At 45.4% G+C, this 22,594-nt stretch overlaps 1 protein-coding gene and 1 non-coding gene across 3 annotated transcripts in view; one reads left to right on the forward strand and one right to left on the reverse strand.

Moving 5' to 3' along the window:
* LOC135389091 (kin of IRRE-like protein 1) overlaps positions 1-22,594 on the reverse strand; it is a 301,960-nt gene that overhangs the window by 23,402 nt on the left and 255,964 nt on the right. The gene's annotated exons all lie outside the window — the stretch shown is intronic.
* On the forward strand, positions 5,128-5,200 carry Trnat-ggu (transfer RNA threonine (anticodon GGU)). The gene has a single exon. It is a non-coding gene; the product is annotated as a tRNA-Thr (tRNA).

Genomic DNA, 22,594 nt, shown 5'->3' on the forward strand with positions numbered 1-22,594 from the left:
CCAGCGTGCTTTGCGCGGCGGCGTTACGTAATCAATGACGTAGGGGTGCGGGTCGCCTATAAATAGATTTTACTTTGTGACACCCCAGCTCGCACCCCCCCCCTCCCCCCACAAAAAAAATATTTCCGGCTACGCCCCTGATAATATGACAACGTATGCCCAAGACGAGGGACACGATGGTAAACCCAATATCTAATTACATATTCGGAACGAAATTGTACCTTGTCACAATCGAAGTTCAGAACGCGATGTTGTTTAGTCCTCTCGGGTTCAGATTTCACCGTTGCAATTTCCTACTAGCCTTTCGTAGCTTTCCCGTCGCCCCGTATGACCTCTTTTGCTAACGTGAGGGGAAACTATATATTTTTGCCTGTCTGGCGGTGTCACATCAACCACGGAAGAAGCCAAGCTGCATAAATCTCTTACTTCACGACGTACGAAATACGTTCTTACACCAAGTTTCCAGAAATCTCCAATTTTCCGCGTCATGAACGAGCCCAGGGTGGGCGAGAATGCATTAACGCATTAACACAGCGCTCCGCGTGGAGCGACACTCTGTCTTCGCGTGCTATCAGCTATCCAGGCGCCAGGGTGATGAAGTATGACATCCAAAGTGACGACGGCCTTTGTTCTAATTCACAAGCGGAGGAAACAAAGCTGCTCTCTGTAATAAATGGCTGGTCCGACGCAGGCCTCCATTGAATTCCACTCCCGAGTTAATAAAGCCGTCTTTCAGGACGTCAAAAAGCTCGCCGAATGGTGTCACACTCTGAATGACACCCCCTTTCTGCGTTCCTTCCCTTTTTTGCTCTTAAATTTTATGTAAGGTGAAAATGGCACCTCGTGATCCAGATACGTAGTGCTTTGTGTTACGAGTGGCATACCCGGAAGTGTATAGATATATGAGCCTCGGGACAGTCGACTGCACTTAAGGGGTTTCCCCTTCCTGTTCAATCACACGCCCATCGTACAGTCTAGATTTATGGTCCGTAATTAATTACCAAACAGGTAGAATCTTTGAACTACGGAATAATCTGAGACGTAGGCAACATATCCGTAAGTACGGAGAATTAACAAAGGAAATGAACAGCACAAAAAAAAGAAAAAAGAACGAAAAAAACAAGTCAAGGCTGAATAACTCTCTGGTGCCTCTTGCACCAGCCAGAATGTTATTATGCATTAGTAGTTTTTATGTTCTTGGGTGTGTCTTAATGGGCGTGCAAATCAGGGGTGGACATTCTTAATCGACATAATCTTGAGTTCGCTCATGAAAAATTCCTATCAGGGTATTAGGGTATATAGTTATTGCATTTATATTTTTAGTTAACGTGTTTCGATTCTCAATTGCTGCTGAGCTATAGATATGCGGAATATTTCAAGCATGACTTTTGAAATATGGCAGACAGCGGACGCGGGGTATCGAACGTCCCGATTTCCGGTCCAGAGCCCTAACCAATTACGCTACGCTGAGACTTGTTTGTGTGCTTCAGCTCCGCAACAGTTATACTTTCCATTACTTTTGTATTTGTGTCTAAATAAACGTAGAGCATACCTTTCGTTATTCCTGTATGGGTTTTGACATTTTGCGCGATTACAGTGTATCTCTGATGTTTAGCTTTAAAATGGCACCGCGAAAGTAACGCATACAATGCTTTTCTTCTTCTTCTTCTTTTTTTCTTTTTTTTTTTGCAATTCGAGTTGTGAACAAAGAAACGCTCCGCAAATAGTGGAAATTGACGTGGGCTCCCTACGAAGGGAGTGTTGTGATGATGATGATTGCAGTTTTTATGGCGCATGAGCAACTAGACTATAATGCGCCAAAACTGTGATGTGTGTGGAAAGGTAAAACTAACTGTTCAATTAAAACCGAATTATCTCAGAATTTGAGATGTAAACTACGGTAAAAGAGAAAGTCATTCACACTATAGAACATTTAAATAGCCGATATCTCTAAAAAAGTTGAAAATTCTCATGTAGGGTAAAAGCGGCTCATCCCCAAGCAATAGAGCAGGGTGAAAAGGCACATGATATTGGTAAAATTCTTTAAAATGGCGACGACGGTGATTTTCCTGTAATGGGCATGTAATGAGTAGGTGGAGTACAGTCAGCTGTACCCCACAATGCATGCATTCTGGTGGCTCTTCGCCACGCAACAAAAAACCGTGTGTCAGATGTGTATGACCAAGCCTTAAACGACTTAAAATGATACCCTGTAAGCGGTTTTCGACACTACAATAGGAGTATTCGATTGACTGCTTAATGAGCCTAAGCTTATTTTGATGCTGGGTGTCCCAGTGTTGCTGCCATGTGCTGTTTATTTTCATCCTCAAGACCCTGCGAAGGTCCTGAGAAGGGACATCAAATGAGCTAATGTAAGAGGAAAGCGCGGCTGTCGCAGCAGCATCTGCATGTTCATTCCCGGGTATCCCAACAGAAGGGAGTGTTGTATAGTATACGGTACTGAGTAGACATTTTACGAAATTGAACGTCTCAAATGTGCAACACATAATGGCATAACAGAGTTTGGCCGTGGCTGAGTTTGGTTGTGACCTTACACGCGTCTCTTCGTTCTTACGTTCGGAATGCTCCAGGCGATTTTGCGTGGAACTCAGCTCTGAAGCTGTCGTGGGGGGCGAAATTTGAACAGCTTGGCTTCCATAAGAGTTAAAAAAAACAGTTATAATCCAACAGTGTAAATTTGGACGAGTTCGTGACGCAGTAGAAAATGTTCGCGTCTGTTTTCTGTACTTTTTTGCATTTATTGTTGGTTCAAGTAAAAAAATAAATAAAAAACTGCATTTACTCACCCGAGGAGTAACCGTTCCTCCATATATTCCGTGTCCTTTTTTTCACGCTTCCTAATCCGGCGCTCAACTAGCTCTATATTTCTACCCATATTTTCTTACAACCCTACCCATTCTTCTTATTTCCCACATATCATCCTGAGTTCAAGTCCAACGAACAGTTTTCCCAGACATTCCAGCAATCCTTTTCAGAAAAGGGGACCACAAAACTCTCCCCATTATTCCCTATTCATTAAAAGAATATATTCTCCGCGGCGTGGCGCTACTGCAACCGTACCGAAAAAATGCTCCATCGATTTTGGCGGCGAAGGTCGCAAGGGCCACAGCGCGAGCCCCTGCCGGAATTTCCGTCGTGCAGACGAGGAACCCTGGCTGGGTTTCAAAATTCTGAAGCGGGCTCGCATTATACGCGCGCTGCATTGTTAAACGCCATCAACGGTCGCTCTGTGCTCGAAGCTCGTGTTGGGAAGTAAGACTTAGTTTAATTACATGCCGTAGAATTTTGAGATGTTAGGGCATAGAACTTGGAGGTTGGCTTGTAGTCCAGCGCGCCCTAATGTCCAGGAACAATGCGTTGTATTCTCGTGAATTGCCTACAGATTGGGTTCCCATTTTCTGGTGGATACAGGCCGAGACAACGTTGTCATAACTATGCAGCAGGTTGGTAAGTCCATGCACACACACTGTATGGGCGCAGTCCTGTCCTAAGGCGAAACTGTCATCGAAGAGTGTCGAAATATTATAGGAATGTAGTTTGTCAAACGGATCGATAATTATTTGAACGCGGGTGCAGCAGGCAAGCGAGATGATGTAATGTACATTTCCTTTGAGCATGAAAAGAGACACCGAGATGAGGGGACGACACTCTAAAGGTTCGTTTCTCTCCGTGCGTACATCTCCCCATACTGAGGGTAATGTTTCCAACAACTAGCCTACATCAGTTTACATGCATTGTGTTTCTATGTTCTCAAAGAGTCCCATCGTACAGACCCCGTATTTCGCCTCCTACTCAAGGAAAGTGTGCACCTACAACGATATAGTATTTTGCAAGATGTTAGTACTCATTCGGGCGAATGAATTCAAAAAGTAAACAAAAAAATATCAAACAATAAATAAAATACAGTCCAGTCGAGTGGTAGTGAAATACAATGAATACAACGAATGAAGCACTCCGAAGAGTTTAAACCCATCTGAAACCCAACTGTGGCCGTTAAGCGCAATGTAAACATCATTTCACTGAACTAAAAAAATAATAATAATAATTCGTGTCAGCAGCTTGTACATCATGGCAATGAGCGGTGTACATGTTATGTATATATAGAGGAAAAACAAGCGGGAGAGAGTGGAAGAGAGGGTTAGCGTGGGTCCTGGGCCGACTTCATAGGGAATCGTGCCAACATTTGTTTGGCAAGTATGTCGCTAAAAGTGAGGGGAAATCTCAGCCAGAGCAGTCTGTGGCCACAATCGAACCCTCCCGGACTTTAGCGTGACTTTTATGTTACCACCCACGAGTAGATGTCGACCAAGCTGTTGCATTATAACTAGAGGTGTGCGTGCGTGCGGTTATAACTGCGTATCCGCGCGGATACCCGCACGACATCCTTGTTTGCGGATAGAAATATGACGTTTTGAAATCCGCGCAGGTAAAATTTCTTCCGTGAATAAGCATTAGTGTCTCTGGCGATCACTGCCCACGTCACCTACAGGGAGCCACAATTCAGAAAACGCAGTGAATTCGAAATGGCGTCGAAGTGTGCCTTTAACTAAATATTTGATAACTGTGGATGATATAGCGTTCCTTCAAAGGCAATAAATGCGGATCTGCGGTTATATTGGATATCCGCGCGGATGCGGTTATATAAGAGAGAAACTGATGTTCTGAGGCTGGAACAACATAGAAGGGACAGATACAAACAAAGCCTCAAATTGCCTAAGAAATCAACGATGAAAGATGACAGTCACTGAAAAGGTTAGCTAGCTGTAGGGATCGAACCCACATCTTCTGGATTACCGGATTCTGGATTACTTCTGGATGTGGGTTCGATCCCTACAGCTAGCTAACCTTTTCAGTGACTTTCATCTTTCATCGTTGATTTCTTAGGCAATTTGAGGCTTTGTTTGTATCTGTCCCTTCTATGTTGTTCCAGCCTCAGAACATCAGTTTCTCTCTTGTTCAACAGGTGCCGCTTGCGTCGATTTCCGTCGTATGAATGTGTGTATGAGTGAGCAAAAAATGTAAGAGTGAAAGGAGGGTGAGTGAGAGTGTGTGGCTGGTTTGTCGTCCCTTCAGATGACGCACCCCGAAAAGTCGCTGGAGAGGCGTGTTAGCTTAGCTCAATTGGTAGAGCCCTGGATCGGTAATCCAGATGATGTGGGTTCGATCCCTACAGCTAGCTAGCGGTTATATACCTGGGTTGATATAATAATTCGGGGCTTTACGTCGCCAGACAACTGCCTATACCTACCTGGTACGGTGGCGGATCTTACATGCCCGGGTACCGCGCAGATACAGATTCTGCCAAGCTTATCCCATGCTCACCTCTACTGATAACACTTCTGGGAGGTAAACTTTTTTTCTCATACTCTATGACAACGACATTTTTCAAACGCGACTCACACATCCCATAACGAGATATCGAACTCTACTCCAATACCTTTCCAATCCTATTTTCACAAAAAAATGATAAAGACGTCAGGACTCCCTAAACACTCTTACCCGTACATCTCTTCCCGGATCTCACCTCTAACGACAGCTACTAAAGCCCGGTTCAAAATGTGATCACGTGCCGGGTCAAAGCAGAGGGCATTGTCTCACCCGAGGGACAAAAGGCGCAAATGGGAATGAGACTGGGCCTAATCTCGTTGCCACGCAAAAGGGAGCGACGTGCATGCCCCTGGCGGACATTGCGGAAGTCATAGCACCTTCGGTTGATGCCATTATGGATGTGAGTGGCGTTATGGGTATAAGCTTAAATTAATTGGATGGAAATATCTCGTTATAACCTCCCGACGGGTGTTCACTCTTGGAGAGTGCATGACGGCTTATATTAGAAGAAGTTTTATGCAAATCCGCATATGCAACTGCAATAGTGTAACCTGGACGAGAGTTGACAGTGGCTTAAAGTGTCCGGACCCAAAACAAAGCGAAAAAAAGGCGTTTTCTTACAACGTACAGAGTCATCATGTAACACATTTGAATTAAATTCGCAGTCAATATGGACTCTGTTATATGCTTATGTTATGCGATATGGTAAATTGTAATTAGCAAACTGTCTCTTCAATCTGTGCTTAATTGCTTCACAGAACAGCAACCGGAAGCTGCAGGCAGTGAGGTCACAGCAGCGAAGCGCTGGCTATACAGTTCAATTAAATGTAATTTGCTACAAATTTAATTGAACTATTTTGCACCGCGAAGCGGAGCAACACTAGACAGCATACGACAACTTTGTTTGCCTAATGCTTGGGTTTGATCGTTGCTTTAAGTAACCGGTTCCATCTAAATTAACGCTCCGAAAGCCCCATTTCAATTATAATGAAATTCTATATAGTTTTTCCAGCCGTCTTTCGTCCCCGATAACTCCCTATCGTCCTCCCCTGCTGTCAACCTTGACAGTACGCGTGACACCCCACGTAGCTCACAACCCTTGGACAAGAATGATACCGTGTTATCAGACACTTTTAACAACCCTGCACGTCTTTCTGGGGGATTAGTGTGTCACTCAGAGCAAAAACAAGCTCTTTTCATTGCTAATCCCGTTATCTATTCTTCGACAGAGCTAGGATCAAAAAGATGGGTAATTAACGAGTCTTAAGATGATAAAGGGAGCAGTTCAGCGTAACGCGCCCTCCGTAATAGTGGCAAGCCGTGCCGAAGCGCTGCTCATGAATAAAGTGGCTTCGTGGAACTGTACATAAAAGACAAGTTTGTTTATACCTATGTGAGTTTTAAAGCAAACCGCAAGCAGGCAGCTCATTATGTTGTATTGAGATACGTGGCTTAGCATTACTTCCTTGATGCGCAGCTGAACAGCTCAGCGCCCACGCCCGCCTATAGATAAATGTCTTCCGAAAAACCTTCATCAGCAAAAGATCGCGCCTATACACCATTTTCTCGTGGACACCGCCATATTGAAAAGCCAGCGCCGGCTAGCGGGGTGAGCACGTTGAAAACTGTTTACCGCCCAAGCCCGAGTGAAGGAAAGCACACGGGATGTGTGCTTTTTCCCTGGTATAGCTTTCCTCCTCTCTGGCTTGTGCTGGCTCCAAAAAGCGTTGGGTGAAGGCTGCCTGGAAGACGGTTTACGCGGGTTGTTTGAAAGCGTGCGATTTTCCCAGTGTATGATGCGTATACAGTCAAACTCCTTTACAACGAAGCTCAGAGGACAGCAAAAAAAATTCGCAGTAAAGGTATTTTCGTTAAAAAGGATGTCCATTATTGGACCTATAGGCTCCAGCGGGACCGCAAAAAAAATTTGCTGTAGTGGTATTTTCGTTAAAAAGGTGTTCGCTATAAAGGAGTTTGACTGTATACGTATACTACAGCGTATACTACGATTTTCCCATCTAATAATCTAATACGCAGCAACAAACATTCATGACACGTTTACTCAATATGAGCATAGTGCCAAAGGCGTGTGTTTTGTGGCAGCGCAATGCAGTTATGCAGACTAATGCAGGATGTGCCTTTCACACAGCGCATTTAAGATCTGATCATTTCTACGCGGGGATCATTTTAGTTTCCAGGCAGTATCTAATGGTGAACTATCTAATCACCGACACCAGAATCTTCGGCGATGCGTTAGTCTACCATCTGCAACACCTCCTTAGGTTTGGTGGTGGTGGTGGTGGTGGTGGTGGTGTGGTGAAAGGGCTCGCCGTTGTCGGCCTCACGGATGTGGGCAGGCTTCACGACTAACGCCTTGGGGGAATGTGCGTCCTGGGCCGACTTCTAAGGGAACTGTGCCTTAGGTCCGGCGATGAGGCTAGATGCACGAGATAACACAACACAAGATATTGTACGAGTGTTGCGTAGTGTTGTCGAAATGTTGCGGCAGCGTTTTATCCACAAATGCAACGTTAACGCAATGTCCCTGTTCCAATGTTGGTGCAATATCTTTTTTTTCAATTCAGTGTTAGCGCCGCGAAGCAACTGTGGCTATATGAGCGGCGTCCAGACGTGGACAGATGGAGAGAGGACAGCAGGAAGGAGAGGGGGAAAGGTGGTTAGTATGCGTTTATGGATCGCCTTCAGGGGGAATTGTGCCGACATTCGTCTCAAGTGCCTGCCGAAAGACCCAGGGAAAACCTCAGACAGCACAGACGGTGACAAGATTCGAACCCGCGTCACCTCCCAGTCTCGGCGATCATCCTAGCCACTAGGGCACCACCGCTATACCCCTTGCGTACGCAAAGGCGATAGCGTTCGATGTACCAGAACTGATGCTAAAACAAACACGATGCAGAGACGGAACGTTGTAATTAGGCTGATGAAGCGATGCTCTTGAAGAAATATCGCGGCAATGCTATGACAACAACGCAGTCATTATTGTAAAGAAAAAAAGGAAAATATAAGACGCCTCAGAATGTTTAGTGCTGCCGTTAACTCGAAATTCATTAAAATGCATTCTTACGCACACGTGAAATCATGTTTCGGATCGTCGATATGGCGTGAAGAGAGCTGTCTGGCAGCATCGCCAGCGATTGCGGCAAAAGACCAATAAAAAAAAAATCCAATCCAATCCGGGTCCTTTGACTTTGCGAATGGAAACGCAATGGATCTACTGAACCTTCTGACCTACTGAACGGGAAGACCGTTTGTTTCCATGCGGTGATTGTCTCTGTGATCACTTTGTAAAGGTAATACAGCTTGCTGTTCACTATTGTAAGCGTGCACGGACTACTACGCTGGTGGAAATGGTCTGCAATCCCAAGTGGTTTATGAAACCTTTTCCATTTTAAACCACTTACGTACAACGCGGTTCAAAGTCGTTTCAAGTGGAAAAGGTTTCATAAACCACTTCGTATTGGAGACCGGTATGAGCATGCGTAATGAAAGGAGATGTCAGGCTCAGCGCAACACTTGCAGAAACGAACGACGGAGAGCCAACATATCGTTAATGTTGCATCGAAGCGTTCCTATATAGAATATTGCGTCTGCATGATTGCTGCTGCATAAGGCATATATCAGCAGCAGAACAACAACATGACAATGCAATGCTTCTGCAGTGTTGCTTTCGTAACATTGCTACACTAGCGGTCACTAGCAATGTAACATCAACATTGCAATGTAACATTTTTGCAGTGTGTTTCTGTAACATTGGTGCAACGTAACGGCAACATAACATCAATATTGCATGACGACATTGATGCAACGTTACTGGAACAATTTTTGCTGACTGAGATACAGTATCCACACAACCAACGGTGTTACCTCTAAGGCTATTTGGAAGATTGAGAGGTGGTGGGTTGGAATCCTACCCCCTAGCTGTGCTGCCTGGGTTTTTCACTGAATTTCCTGGCACCCTTTCCAGACAGATGTCAGCCGAGTTCCTCTTGAAGTCGGCCCGGGATGCATACTAACGCTTCCACTGTTTTCTACTTTTCTCTTCCCATCTGCTGTCCACGCCGGTATAGTGTTCATGGCCACAGTTGCTTCGCGGTGCTCGCACGAGGCAAACTTGCGCTCTTGCATGCATGATAAAAATGAAAACCCCGACACAGAGCAACTACACAGGGGACGACGCAACAAATTCGCCTTCCTCTTTGTCTCCACACTTTCCTTTCTATCATGGTTCTGCAGTCAGCCTGCATTTTGTGTCTTCTCCTCGTATTGCACGAGTGCTACGACAATGTTCCAAAATGACCACAAAATTGTCTCGGTTGCGATTAAGATGCTGGTTCAGTATTGCGTGATTGGAGCTGATAATCCTCGTGGCAGCCTTCGTCTTCGTGCGAACGACCGGAGACTTCGTCCACATGTTTTCAGATCCACTAACACAATCACTACGAAACGAAAGAAACATACGACGGGAAAAGGATTCCAAATTGCATTCCCTCTGCGTCGTGTCGTGTTCTTATGTTGGGACGACATCCCCGCTTATTCCATCTGTCTTGGGTACCTTTTTCTTTCTTTCTTTTTATTTTGCGACTTTGTTGCCGCGATTGTATCGTTTACCAGTTGTTTCTAATCGATTTCCCCCCGAAATGCGAGGCATCCAGCGAGCTGGGCACCTTCGTGGCAGCCGAAACACATCACTTTATTCATCTTTTTCTCCAAGACCTTGATGAAGCTCGTAAAGCTTCTCGAACGCGAGCGGCATGTGTACGGCCCTGGTGCACAACTCCTGCTCCAGAAGCGACAACGCAACGATCTGTATGCACTAATATTATGCGTAGTTCAACAGACTACGACGCAACAATGCTTCCAAAGGCGCACGACCACAATGCTATACGCGACTGGTTCACATTGCTGCATTTACGCTTGCGTGCAGCGGTTCACGTTTACGCACGTTTCCACTCTCGCGCACGCCACCCCGTTCACATTTCTGCCACATTTCGTTTCACATTTCTGCGTTCTGGCCGTTGTGGTCCTCCAATGAGCTCTTTCTCCGCTTCTCTGCTCGAAGCAGCCCGCTGCTAGCGTTAAGTGCGCATTTCTCGAATTCGATTGGGCAGATGCGTTGCGCTTGCGTTGCTTGCGTCAGTAAAGTTGAAGTTGGCTCAGTTGCTTACGGTGCCTCAACAAAGTGGGCTTGCGGAGAGCGTCTATCAGCTTCCATGGCAACGGTCCGTCATAAGCTGACAAAACACGTAAGCGCAAGTATCAACGCAGCAATGTGAACCACCGTGTGAACACTTCCTTCTCTCCCACTTTGTTCTGAAAATTGCCTTGGCTTGATCACTTCTCGGGCATTGGTGTGACCCAAGTGTTGTGCACGTGCGCAAGATGCTTACGGTTCGGGTTGCTGTAGAGAAACCCTATTTTAAAGGCGAATTCCATTGGGAGAGCAATTTTCGCCCCACGAGGGGTGAGCTCTAAGTTCATGCCTCCGGCGGTGTCGTACTGGTTTGCTTCGTTAATGGAATGCTAGCACACGTTCAAAGTGCTCTGTGCAGAGCGCGTGACCGGCGTGCTTTTTCCGAGTATTTGGCCACGTGGTGCTCAGCAGACTGTTTCGGAATCGCGCCATATAATTTGAAGTACACACAGTGGGGTGTAGGAAGGGAGTTGCCTCAGGACAGAAGCCGCCGATATTTCGAACAGAGACTGTTCTTCTTCTGGGCACCGTCCTCATCATTGGCATGGTATTTAAAGGGTTAGGTGTGACGTGTTTAAAGGGTCATGCGAATTGTGGGTCAACAGCCCGGAGGGAAGAAAGGTTCCGTACGGGTTTTTACGGCCGGAGTGAATGGCTGCTTTGTTAGAGTGTGGAGGGGATTATGTGAACGTAGTGATCTAGGCTACAGACCGGTCACAGAAAAATGGAAGGTTCACGAACACGTGGACGAAACGGGACAACAGGCAAGAATTGGCAAGCATAGCGAAAGATAAGGAGGTTAGTGGTTACGTGGGGAAAATTCCAGAACCAGCAAAGGTTTTTTTTTTTTTTTTTTTTTAATATTTGTAATGCAAAGTTGTGGCATGCAATAAAGAAAGTAGAGAGCAGTGGCCATGCATAACATAACAGATGATAATGGAGGTAGAAGGGAAAAGCATATTTTATTTGTGAAGTGTTTCTAGGGTGCCTTGTGATTTGTTGATACCGGACGGGTGAAGAGCGTTGAACTTGTATATGAGATAAGACTCCCTATCACGTCTGTCACGTGTGGATCTAAACCCGGTTTCTAGAATATATAGTTTAATGTTGTCAAAATTGTGACCAGGAACGTTAAAGTGTTCGGCGACTGCTTTGGGGAGTTTGTTGGACGTGTCGGTTCTGTGTCCGGTAAGGCGGTTGTTCATTTGTTGGCCGGTTTCACCAATGTATTGCATAGAGCAGTCGCCGCATTCAATGCAGTATATGACATTGGAGCTTGTGCATGTGAATGCGTGGTTAACGGGGTGGGTGTAATTGCTCGCAGTGCTTTTGATGGAGTTAGCGTGTTGAACGTGCTTGCATGTTTTGCAGCGCGGGAGGTTGCAGGGTCGTGTTCCCGTGTACGGGGTGCTTGTTTTGCTGATTTTGGCATTGACCAAGGAGTCTGCCAGGTTTTTTGCACGTCGGTATGTCACCTGTATATGATTTGTGAATATATTGCTAAGTCGGTCACTGCTTTGGAGGAGGGGCTCGTGCTTCTGTAGAATGGCTTTGATGTTTGGAAGTGCGTTGGAATATCTTGTGATGAAGCTTATTTGGCACGCGTCAGGATTTTTTCGGTTTTCCAGAACCTCGTCTCGATCGAGTGTAAGTGCCTTGCGACGGAATTCGGTTAGGAGGGAGTCTGGATAGTCCCTTTGGGCAAGTGTACTGCAGAGTTCGTCAAGCTTCTCAGCGTAATCTGTGTCGTTTGAACAAATTCTGCGTAGTCTTACACTCTGCCCATTAGGAATTCCAACCTTACAGTGACGCGGGTGGTGACTCTTGAAGTGAAGGTATTGTTGTTTGTCAGTTGGCTTTTTGTACAGGGTTGTGATGAGGTTGCCGTTGTCTAGTGATATTGTGGTGTCGAGGAAGTTAATTAAGTGAGTTGACTGTTGTGATGTGAACTTTATGTTGCTATGCGCGGTGTTCAGTAGATCTATGAACTTTTGAAATTCATGTTCCCCGTGTTCCCATATTATCAGTATATCATCGATGTATCGAAGGTACACCGTGGGTTTCAATGAGAGGGCGCTGAGAACTGTGTTTTCTAAGAACCCCATGAAGATATTTGCGTATGTGGGTGCAACAGGTGTGCCCATACTTGTACCGTGTACTTGTAGGTAGTGTTCGCCATTGAACTCGAAGTAGTTCAGTTTAAGGACCAAGTCCATTAGAGCGAGTATGGTTTCCGTGTCTTTTCTGGTGTTTGTTGTAGAAAGGGTATTGCAGAGGGCTGTGATTCCGTCGTTGTGTGGGATGTTAGTATACAGTGATGTCACATCCAGCGTGGCTAGTATTGTGTCCCTACCAAATGTACGAGTGTTGTTTATATCTCTGATTATTCTGAGGAGGTGGGGTGTGTCTTGTACATGCGATGGCAGTGTTGTCGGAATATGGTTTAAATAGTGGTCCAGGAATTTCGAGAGTCTTTCTGTTGGTGTGTTGTTATTAGATACAATTGGCCTGCCGGGGATGTCAGCCGTATAGAGCTCGTTGGCGTGTACCTTGTGGATTTTGGGCAGTAAATAGAAACGACCTGCGCCTGTGTTTGATGGGGTGAGATATCTGAGGTCATCACGTGTGATGAGCTTTCGTTCGTGGAGGTCCTGTATGGTATGGGTTATTAGCGCCGTGTACTCCTTTGTTGGGTCATGGTCCAGTTTGATGTAGTGTTGCGTATTGTTGAGTTGCCTCTGAGCTTCAGAAACATATTTATCTGTGGGCCAGATGACGATACTCCCACCCTTATCTGCGGGCTTGATAATGATATCATCTCTGTCAGCTAGCGCTTTGATGATGTCACGCTGTGTTTTAGTGAGGTTGTGACCACGCGAGCTTTGGGAAATACCGCGAAGGATGTCGTTGCTTACTTGTTTAATGTACAGGTCTAATGCGGGTTCTCGGCCGTGATTTGGTGTCCAGGTTGATGGTAGTCGGAGGTCGTTGTTGTTTTCTTGTGTTGTATGAGCGAAGAATTCTCTAAGGCGTAGCCGTCTCGCAAAGTCTGATATGTCTTTGTGGATTTCGTATTCGTTAACAGAATTGAGTGTAGGGCAGAATGTTAACCCCCTAGAGACGTAACCACGTAACCACTACCGTGTACCACGTAACCCCACGTAACCACTAACCTCCTTATCTTTCGCTATGCTTGCCAATTCTTGCCTGTTGTCCCGTTTCGTCCACGTGTTCGTGAACCTTCCATTTTTCTGTGACCGGTCTGTAGCCTAGATCACTACGTTCACATAATCCCCTCCACACTCTAACAAAGCAGCCATTCACTCCGGCCGTAAAAACCCGTACGGAACCTTTCTTCCCTCCGGGCTGTTGACCCACAATTCGCATGACCCTTTAAACACGTCACACCTAACCCTTTAAATACCATGCCAATGATGAGGACGGTGCCCAGAAGAAGAACAGTCTCTGTTCGAAATATCGGCGGCTTCTGTCCTGAGGCAACTCCCTTCCTACATTCTACCGGTTCGCTGGATTTCTACCCATCTACACAGTGGGGTGTGCCATGTTTCCAATGTTCAAGAGACGCACCACAATCTGCGCGACACACGAGAAAAAAGAAAACGAAACAAACTCCAACATCACTGGCCTCACTTATCGCGCGCATGCCTCTTCTCCTTTGTCATATTCCGCTAGCTTTGCCCCAAGGAAATCGCAGGATCAAATACTATTCTTCCTTGGAGCAATTGTTTTTTTCCCTCCTCTGTCAATGGAGCATTCAACGCCTCACCCGATTCTGCCAACACGCTACGACAGTACGTCTGTGCATGAGAGGAAGAAAAGGTTGGAGAAAGCACGTGACAAAGCGTCTGTCCTATCAGAAAGCAGCAATTAAGGGGGTATTCGCAGACTGGTCACAGCACTATTGTGAAAAAGATGAAGCAACTTGGACCTCACGTGCAGTTGTTGCGGTACCTTATTTGAGAGCAATCCGGTGAGACCTTTCTATGTGCACGAGGGGAAAGGGAAAAGCTGATGGACTGTGCGAAAGGCTGACCTACTTCCATAGCGCATTGAACAGTTTTTGCCCCTTCCCTGTGCAAAAGTTTGACCTACACTCTTAGAAATGAACTTCACCACATAGCACGCTCCTAGCCAACCATCATCCCGAATGACAACGTTCTCGCCCCTGATTTGTTGAAAACGGGAGGAGGAGCCTATTTTGTGCCGTGCATAATGGGCACAAAATAGGCTCCTCCTCCCGTTTTCAACAAATCTAGAGCGAGAACGTTGTCATTCGGGGTGATGGTTGGCTAGGAGCGTGCTATGTGGTGAAGTTCATTTTTAAGAGTGTAGCTCTGTCAGTGGAATGCGCCATCAAACTTTTGTTTTCGTCAGCCGTACACCTCGTTCATTGGGCACGGCATGATTGTCTCCCTTATTCTAAACTTTCCTATACTACGGAACATTACAGTTCCATCGCTGGAATCACTCACGCGACGCATAAGAGCGAAGGTAAATGGCTAAAACGCGCCGTTCGAAATCAGTGGCGTTGCCCAAACATTCCTCCCCAATAATTCACCGCAACCGCGACCAAATGAGCCATTTGACCCAAGAAGCAAGCGGGACTTTCCTCGATGAAGAAGCAGCTCCTGTGATCTATGGCAGCGACCTATTACGGGGGAAACGACTCCCAACTTGACAGCAGCAAAGGCAGCAACGCAAGTGTTTCCCAGTCTATTTCTCACGCTTTGTTCCTGCGTTGACAGCGCCGATGGAAGCCGAGCATTTGTTCCCGTCCCGCCTACCCGCTGCTACATGTACAACATCAACAAGAAGAATTACAGCTCGGAGCAAAGACCTGTTCTCGACAGGCAGAGTTGTCCATGGGAAGGCGAGGGAAGAGCATTACGCTGGAAGCCTTCGTCGTAAGACGTGTGGTAAAGTTAAAAGGTTAATATTGGCAGTTACTGTATTAACAGCCATTAACGGTTCACTTGGCTCTACCAAGAAAGTCGTACAAAGTTAGCTATTCTGATCGACACAGTCACTGACTAAGCGCATTACAGTTAAAACTATCATTTGAAAATAGCAAGTTCGTTGTAGTTACGTTTTCGAAATGTATAACTAGTTGCAGATACTGTTACCAAGCTAACGTAACCTAACGACTTCGGCGTTACCTTCAAGAAACGAAGGTGCAGGAAATTTAGCTCTCAAAAAGTTTATTTTAGCATTTGTACTGCCGGGTGGCAATTACACGACACGCTCGTTATACTCAGCATCAGCCGATTGAGAACGAAATTAGTCACAAACACGCTGCACGTTTCTCGAGGCTGGACACTTCGAAGCGTACAAATCAGTTGGTTGCTTGGCAGTCGCGCATTAAAGGAGCAATGAGGTAGCATTTAACATAGCTAAAATCCTATTTCGTTCGTCAAGGAGTCCATCAACAAAGTATTTTAGCTCTGCGCTGTATTATAACTACGCAATCAAATTTACAGAAACAGAGCAGCTGCGGACACGATCCTCGAGTGACGTAGGCAAGTCCCCGCGCCTATTTTCTTTGTTTCTTTCTGGTCAGCACACGCGCCGCTTATACCTGCTTGAGCTGTGCCGCTCTACGTCACGAGTCACGTGCCCGGGGTCCATTTCACGTCACGACATCCCCTCCTTCTCCGATACGCTCTTTTCACGAGTGGAGGATTTGTTACAGGCATCAGACGCTGGCCTCTGCGCAAGCCCACACGACAATGAGCTCAAGCACCTGCGTCAGCCACCCCTCCACATCTCTCAAGTTCGAAGCCTTTCCCGTTTTCAACTCTTCGCTCACCATCTGCTGCGACCCTTCAATGTCTCAACCCAGGCCTTTCGAAGCTCATTGCGGAACGTTTCGTTTTGGCCCTCCATCCGGGCTTGGGTCGGCGCTTGACTATATACCATGGCAGCGTTCGAATATACAGCGCAATACCCGTTCACACCACTCGGAAAAATTCCATCTCTCTGCCGCTCGTTTCGTCCAGCCGCTACCAGGGGGCTTAATCGCTTCATCGTCGTTACGGTCGTTACAAAGCTAACGAGTGGCGGGAAATTCAAAAAGGTGGGCACGTGACACATTGCGCGTGACGTGTACCACGGCTTTCGCGTATCGCGCGAAGAGCGCCGTGCACGTGTGTTATCACGTGCCCACCTTTTTAAATTTCCCGCCCGCCTTTTTGAATTTCCCGCCACTCGTTAGCTTGTAACGACCGTAACGACGATGAAGCGATTAAGCCCCCAGCTCCCGTGGCATAGTGGTTAGGATGATCACTTCCCACGGCGAGACTGGGACTTGACACGGGTTCGAATCCTGTCATCGGGCTGTGCTGTCTGAGGTTTTCTCTGGGTTTTCCGAAGGCTTTACAGACGAATGTCTGCACAGTTCCCCCTGAAGTAGGACCAGGACGCATACTAACCCCCGCTGTTCCCCACTCCTTCCTGCTGTCCTCTCTCCATCTGTCCACGTCTGTACGTCGCTCATATAGCCACAGTTGCTTCGCGGTGCTAACACGGAACTTAAAAAAAAAATTGTCCGGCCGCTCCCTTCCTATATTTCATACACCCTCTTCATTACGTTAAAATCGTCGTCATTGGCAAACGAGGACTTAAATTTAAAACTGTATTCGCAGTTAATAAGAACACCTTACATATACTTAAACATAAACGTTTTTTGGTAGTTTTTATGTTCGAATAAATAGATATTCTGCGCCTAGCTCAGCGAACTAACTCTTTTTTTTTATTCAGCGGACAGAATGAATCGAGAAAAAGGAACGCCTTTCGTCCCAACATTGCACTAACTATGTACTTTATTACTCTGGGACTGTAAAAGAAATCACCTAAAAAGGCTTGCCTTTGGTGAATGTCCCGCGTATCTTTCCTGTTTAATGACAATGGTATTTCCCCTTTGTGAATCCATGTTGTGCTGAATGTCCCTGATTCTGGAAAGCCATAAAATTGATTAACAAGCATGCATCCCTTACAATGGCGTTTTTCACGTCCTCGTTCTACGCGATTAATCGTGTAGTAAGGCAAACACAAGCAGATACGACACGCAGGCTCAAAATGCCATTGGTTTATTTTATTCCACTCATTTTCATTTTGCACGAACGAGTGAACGCAGTTCGTTAAACTTTGTTCAGATTAATGAGTTCAGTTCCATCATTAAGAAATAATTAGCTGCAAAAGTAAACAGCGCCTGAAAGCGAAGCCGTAAAAGCATCAATAAAACGATCAGGCTGATCAGAGTAAATAAAGTAAGAAAAGGTTGAAACTCGGCTACGAAAGTTGGTTGAGTGAAACGGGCAAACATCTATGAACACAGCCTCTCTAGTTTATGCCTGCACTGCCTTTTCGCTTTCCAACGGACGTTTGGATTGCATAATGAAGGTAGTGCCTAAAACGTACCCTAATTAAGATTTTCACAGTCGACTTACGCGGCATAAATTAAGAAATGAAGTTAGAGCAGCAAGTTGCAGTTTGACATTACAGTTTTACGTAGTGGAATACATACAGTGTATCCCAACTGACGTGCACGCAGTTAAGTAGCTTAAAAGACGTTGCACTTAACGCGAATGAAACCAACTTAATGTTGTCAGCAGTCGTGCATGCTAATCTCCAGTATTTTTCGTTATACCGAATTCATTAGTTAGATACGACTGATTAGTTAACTTTTACATGTCGTCGTAGAGCGTATTGAGTAAGGAACGATATCGGTCCCATAACAACGTACGCTTTGTGTGACCTTTTTAGATCGATAAAGAAAAAAAAAAAGAACGTTCGAACCCGCAACCTTGGGATCAGATAATGATGAGGCCAACTATTATTTCTTGTTTTTTCAAGGTGTTGTTAAAGGAAAATTTATTAAACTCAAGAACGGAATAAGAACTGCTACTTCACACGTTAGTTGACATACACCTTAGGTGTTCCTACTTACAACAACGCATTTAGTAATCACTAGGCCTGTGTTATTTGTGTTGCATAGGTTGGTTGCATGATTACTTTGCAATTGTACCGAAAACTTGGAAGAAACGCATAGCAGTAATGATCTATGCAAGACATAAATACTATGCATATTCTATGGTAAGTCGGAGTTTTTCAGGTTAAATCACGGGTTACTCCGTGGGTTAAATACGTCGTTCGCAAATTCTATGAATAAACGTTGTGCGCTGTCTTCTGCCGGGGGTCTGTTCCACACGCCCCTGCAGGCTTAGGCGGCCCTGCACAATTTTAAGTGATATGTCGAAAAAAAAAAAGAAACTGAAATCATCAACATTATTTCGTGTTATTATTACGTCTAGGACAAAATGATTCCTTGGAGAATGTCGAGACGAACCAAGTGTGTACACGTAAGAAAACATAAGACGCTCCTTATCGTTCTGAACGGTAAGTACGGTAGGGAGAGAGAGAGACATGACCCGCAAAAATAAAATTTCAGGTATCGCACTAATAACACTGACAAGAATACATGCCTTTCGCTTTGTACGCCTCACAACGAATTTCGGGAAAAAAAAAATAAAAAGAACTGAGACCTAACCCGGAGTCCAGTGTCAGAATCCTAGGTCCCCACATCCCGCACTTGCTCCTCTACTGCACTCGCTACCACCAACATCGTCTTCTCCTACGGTCGCGCATCGCTCGCCTGCCGGTTTCGGACTTATCTCTAGCTACGCTGCTTGGCCCCACACAATATAGTCAGGTGACAAAGGCACTTGCTCAGTTTCTGCGGTCCTGTGGCCTTCTGGGTGAACTGTGACCAGTCTTGTGTTTGTTTTCCTCTTTGTTCTTTTGTTTTTCTTTTTGTTTATTTGTTTTTCCTTTTGTTTATTTGTTTTCCTATGTTTGTTTGTTTCCCCTTTTCCTTTGTTTTTCTTTTTGTTTGCCTTTATTTTTTTTTATTTTTTTTCCTTCCTGGGAATAGCAAGCCGCCATAGCGGTGGCTAATCTTTCGCTCTTATTTTTTTTTATATAATAAACATATTCCCCCCCCCCCTAGGTGCCCAGATGATTTTCAACACTTCATCATTCCAAACAAGAAAGCCTCATCGCGCAATGCGTGTGACAAAAAGCAATAGAAGGCAAGAAACGACAGATCGCGAGTCAGACCAACCGAATTCGGAGCATATTATTGCAATCCTCCTGTCTCAAATTCCCTCCGAGATACGAGAAAAAATTTATATGTGCGATCAGTGAACCCGGAGAAAGGAATGACACACACACACACAAAAGGCGAGACGACAGAGACAAATAGAGGGGAAAAAAAAAAGGCGAAGCCAAGAAGAACGTAATAAATCATGACGTGCGAATCGCCAGTTTGCGACGACATTGCCGCTATGAAAATTGCCAGCAAGCTTTTCGTCGAAATGAACGTGATAGAAAAACCGACGCCGAATAAGATAAATAGCGGCGAAGACCGAAGAAGAAAAAAGAAACCGCGATAATAACAGACTGCATATCAAAAAGAGGTTAAAAATGGCGGCAAAAAAGTGTGTGCACTGAAGAACAGCGGTCTTCATCGAGTCACATGATTAATATTTCCGCGAGCAGAGTAAATTTAAGGTGAATGTAAATCAGAAGGAGAGACAGAAAGAGAGAGCGAGAAGGGTGAAATATGTTACTGCGGCGGCGGCGGTGGTGCTTACTCCCGCGCTGTGGGAGATTTGCGTCAAGCAGGTCACAGGCAGAGGTGGGCATCCTCACGAGGGCAAATGAGGGTGAGGGTGCCCTCACCCTCACATCACCCTCACCTCACGCACGTTGAGGTGAGGTGAGGCGAGGAAAATTTTCTAAAAGGGAAATTGAGGCGAGGTGAGGAGAGGAAAATTTTCCGAAATTGAGATTGAGGTGGGGTGAGGTGACGAAAAATTTTTGAGAGGGAGGTTGAGGAGAGGTGAAGCGGCTATTTTCAATTGCGCGATCTCTTAAAAGGGCACCGAGAGCCAGCTTTTTTTATTACCGATGTAGCAGAAATGTTTTTGTACTGTGAGCATAGGCTCTCTACCCTAAAATGTGTTCGCAGTAAGTCCGTCAGTTTCAGACTTTCAGTTGAGTCATATCCATGATAGACGTGTCAGATCAGATACTCGTACAAGTGAATATAGCTTATGTGTGTTTTATGTATTTAGCTTCGATTTCAATACAATCAAACTAGTCAGTTGAGTCACGTACATGATGTGAGACACATGAACAAGTCAATATAGTTCCGTGTGCTTTGAGTGTTTAGATTTAGAACAAAGCCAAACTAGTCAGTCTGTAAGCAGATGTCTTTCACGTATTATTTGGAACGATAATACATGACAATGACCTTATCAGACACTGATGTAAGAAATGGAGGCAACAACACGCGCTTTAAGTGCAATAAGCGCAAATACTGGCATATATTCCGTATTGCCACAAGTTGAGCCATTGAGCTTTTAATTCGGCAATGAAGTTAGGTGAAAAGGCACAAGACGTCTGTGTCTACATAAAGTAATATAATTAGTAAGTAAACACATAAGTCACTAGTAATCCGTACAGCACGTCTACCTGATTGCTTCAAAACAGGGGTCTTGAAGCAAAGGTCCCCGAATTCCGGCTACAAATGAATACGTAATCAATATTGATTGGTAATATAAAATCATAACAGACAACAAATTCGAACTAGAGCTGCATACCATCACGAAAACGACTTCCTCAGCTCCATTATCATTCTCGCTTCAGAGATACACTCGATAAAAGCTATTCCTGCCTTTCCAGTATGAAAAACAAGCAACTCAAAATTGCTTGTTTTTCATACTTTCACGCGAACGCCAGCCGCGGAGAAGGGCGGGGACAAGTCTTTAATGCGCGCCTGTAAAATAAATGGAGCAGCCGACCCCATATTCGGGCGTCATCAAGCTCCAAAACGTAGCTACATGTCTTTCTCTCTCTCTCTCTCTTTCTCCAAGCCATCAACTGACCAGGCACAGAACTGTTTGTTTGCTCGCTGCAAAGTGTTAGCCTCGAGAAACGCGCCTCGTATAGGTGCTGCTAGAGGAACCCCATCTCGCAGCGGGACCCTCTGGTTACGACGTTGTTGCGCAGAATTTGGATGCCACGAGGCTTTCTCCACACACCCTGTATATGGAAGTTAGTGCAGTACTTGGACCGTCATAACCTTCAGGGTCATTATTGAGCCCACGAACCTGGCACATTTGTGAAACGTTGTCTCCGACAGTCAAGTTTTTCGCGAACGCAGCACAGTTTATCGAAGTACTAAGTGAAATATAATAGTATTGGGTAGACGAGCAGTTTGCATGCCTGGACTGGACTGGACTGGACTGGACTGGACTGAACTGGACTGAACTGGACTGGACTGGCTCGGAGAGAAGGAAATGGGAGGGAGAGGAAACGATGGCCCGTTAAGCTATTGGTTTCGTAGCAGCACGGTTTTATAGCCGTCCTTGAGGTACGACGGTCTTCGAGAAGCTCAGCCGAGCTTCTTTGAAGGAAACTTCGACGGTGGAGGTTGCCAGAGGAATAGACTACCTCCTCCAGTTTAGAGCGAACAAAAACGTCAATTAGAAATTTTATTTTCTATCTTTTTATGTGTTACTTTTATAATTCAAGTTCCGAGATCCCACAAGGGCAATTTCGCGGCATTGATACGCTCTGCCCACGACTGAAGCTCAGACAAGCCCCTCAAGCGGGACTCTTTTTCGCTGTGCATGCGGAGCTTACACGAAATCTCCTTTCCAATTTCTAGACACTCAGCAATAGTTTCTTTATGCACAATGCATGAAAGAGATTATACGAGCGCGACAGAAGTGTGTACCGCATAATTTATCATTCAGAAGGATGCAGTACCGCGAAATGGAGCAGGGAATTGGGAGCTAAAACCTGTACGTGCCTATGGAGTACAGAATTCGAAAAACAAAACACGAGAAAGAAAGAAAAAAAAAAGAAGGAAAGAAAGTAAGTAAACAATGTACAGCGAAATCGTGCAACCCGCATGGGCATTCGTCGTCTCATATTTCCCTAAGGTCT

This window comes from Ornithodoros turicata, chromosome 3, assembly GCF_037126465.1.
Source record: "Ornithodoros turicata isolate Travis chromosome 3, ASM3712646v1, whole genome shotgun sequence".
Classification (NCBI taxonomy): Eukaryota; Metazoa; Arthropoda; class Arachnida; order Ixodida; family Argasidae; genus Ornithodoros; species Ornithodoros turicata.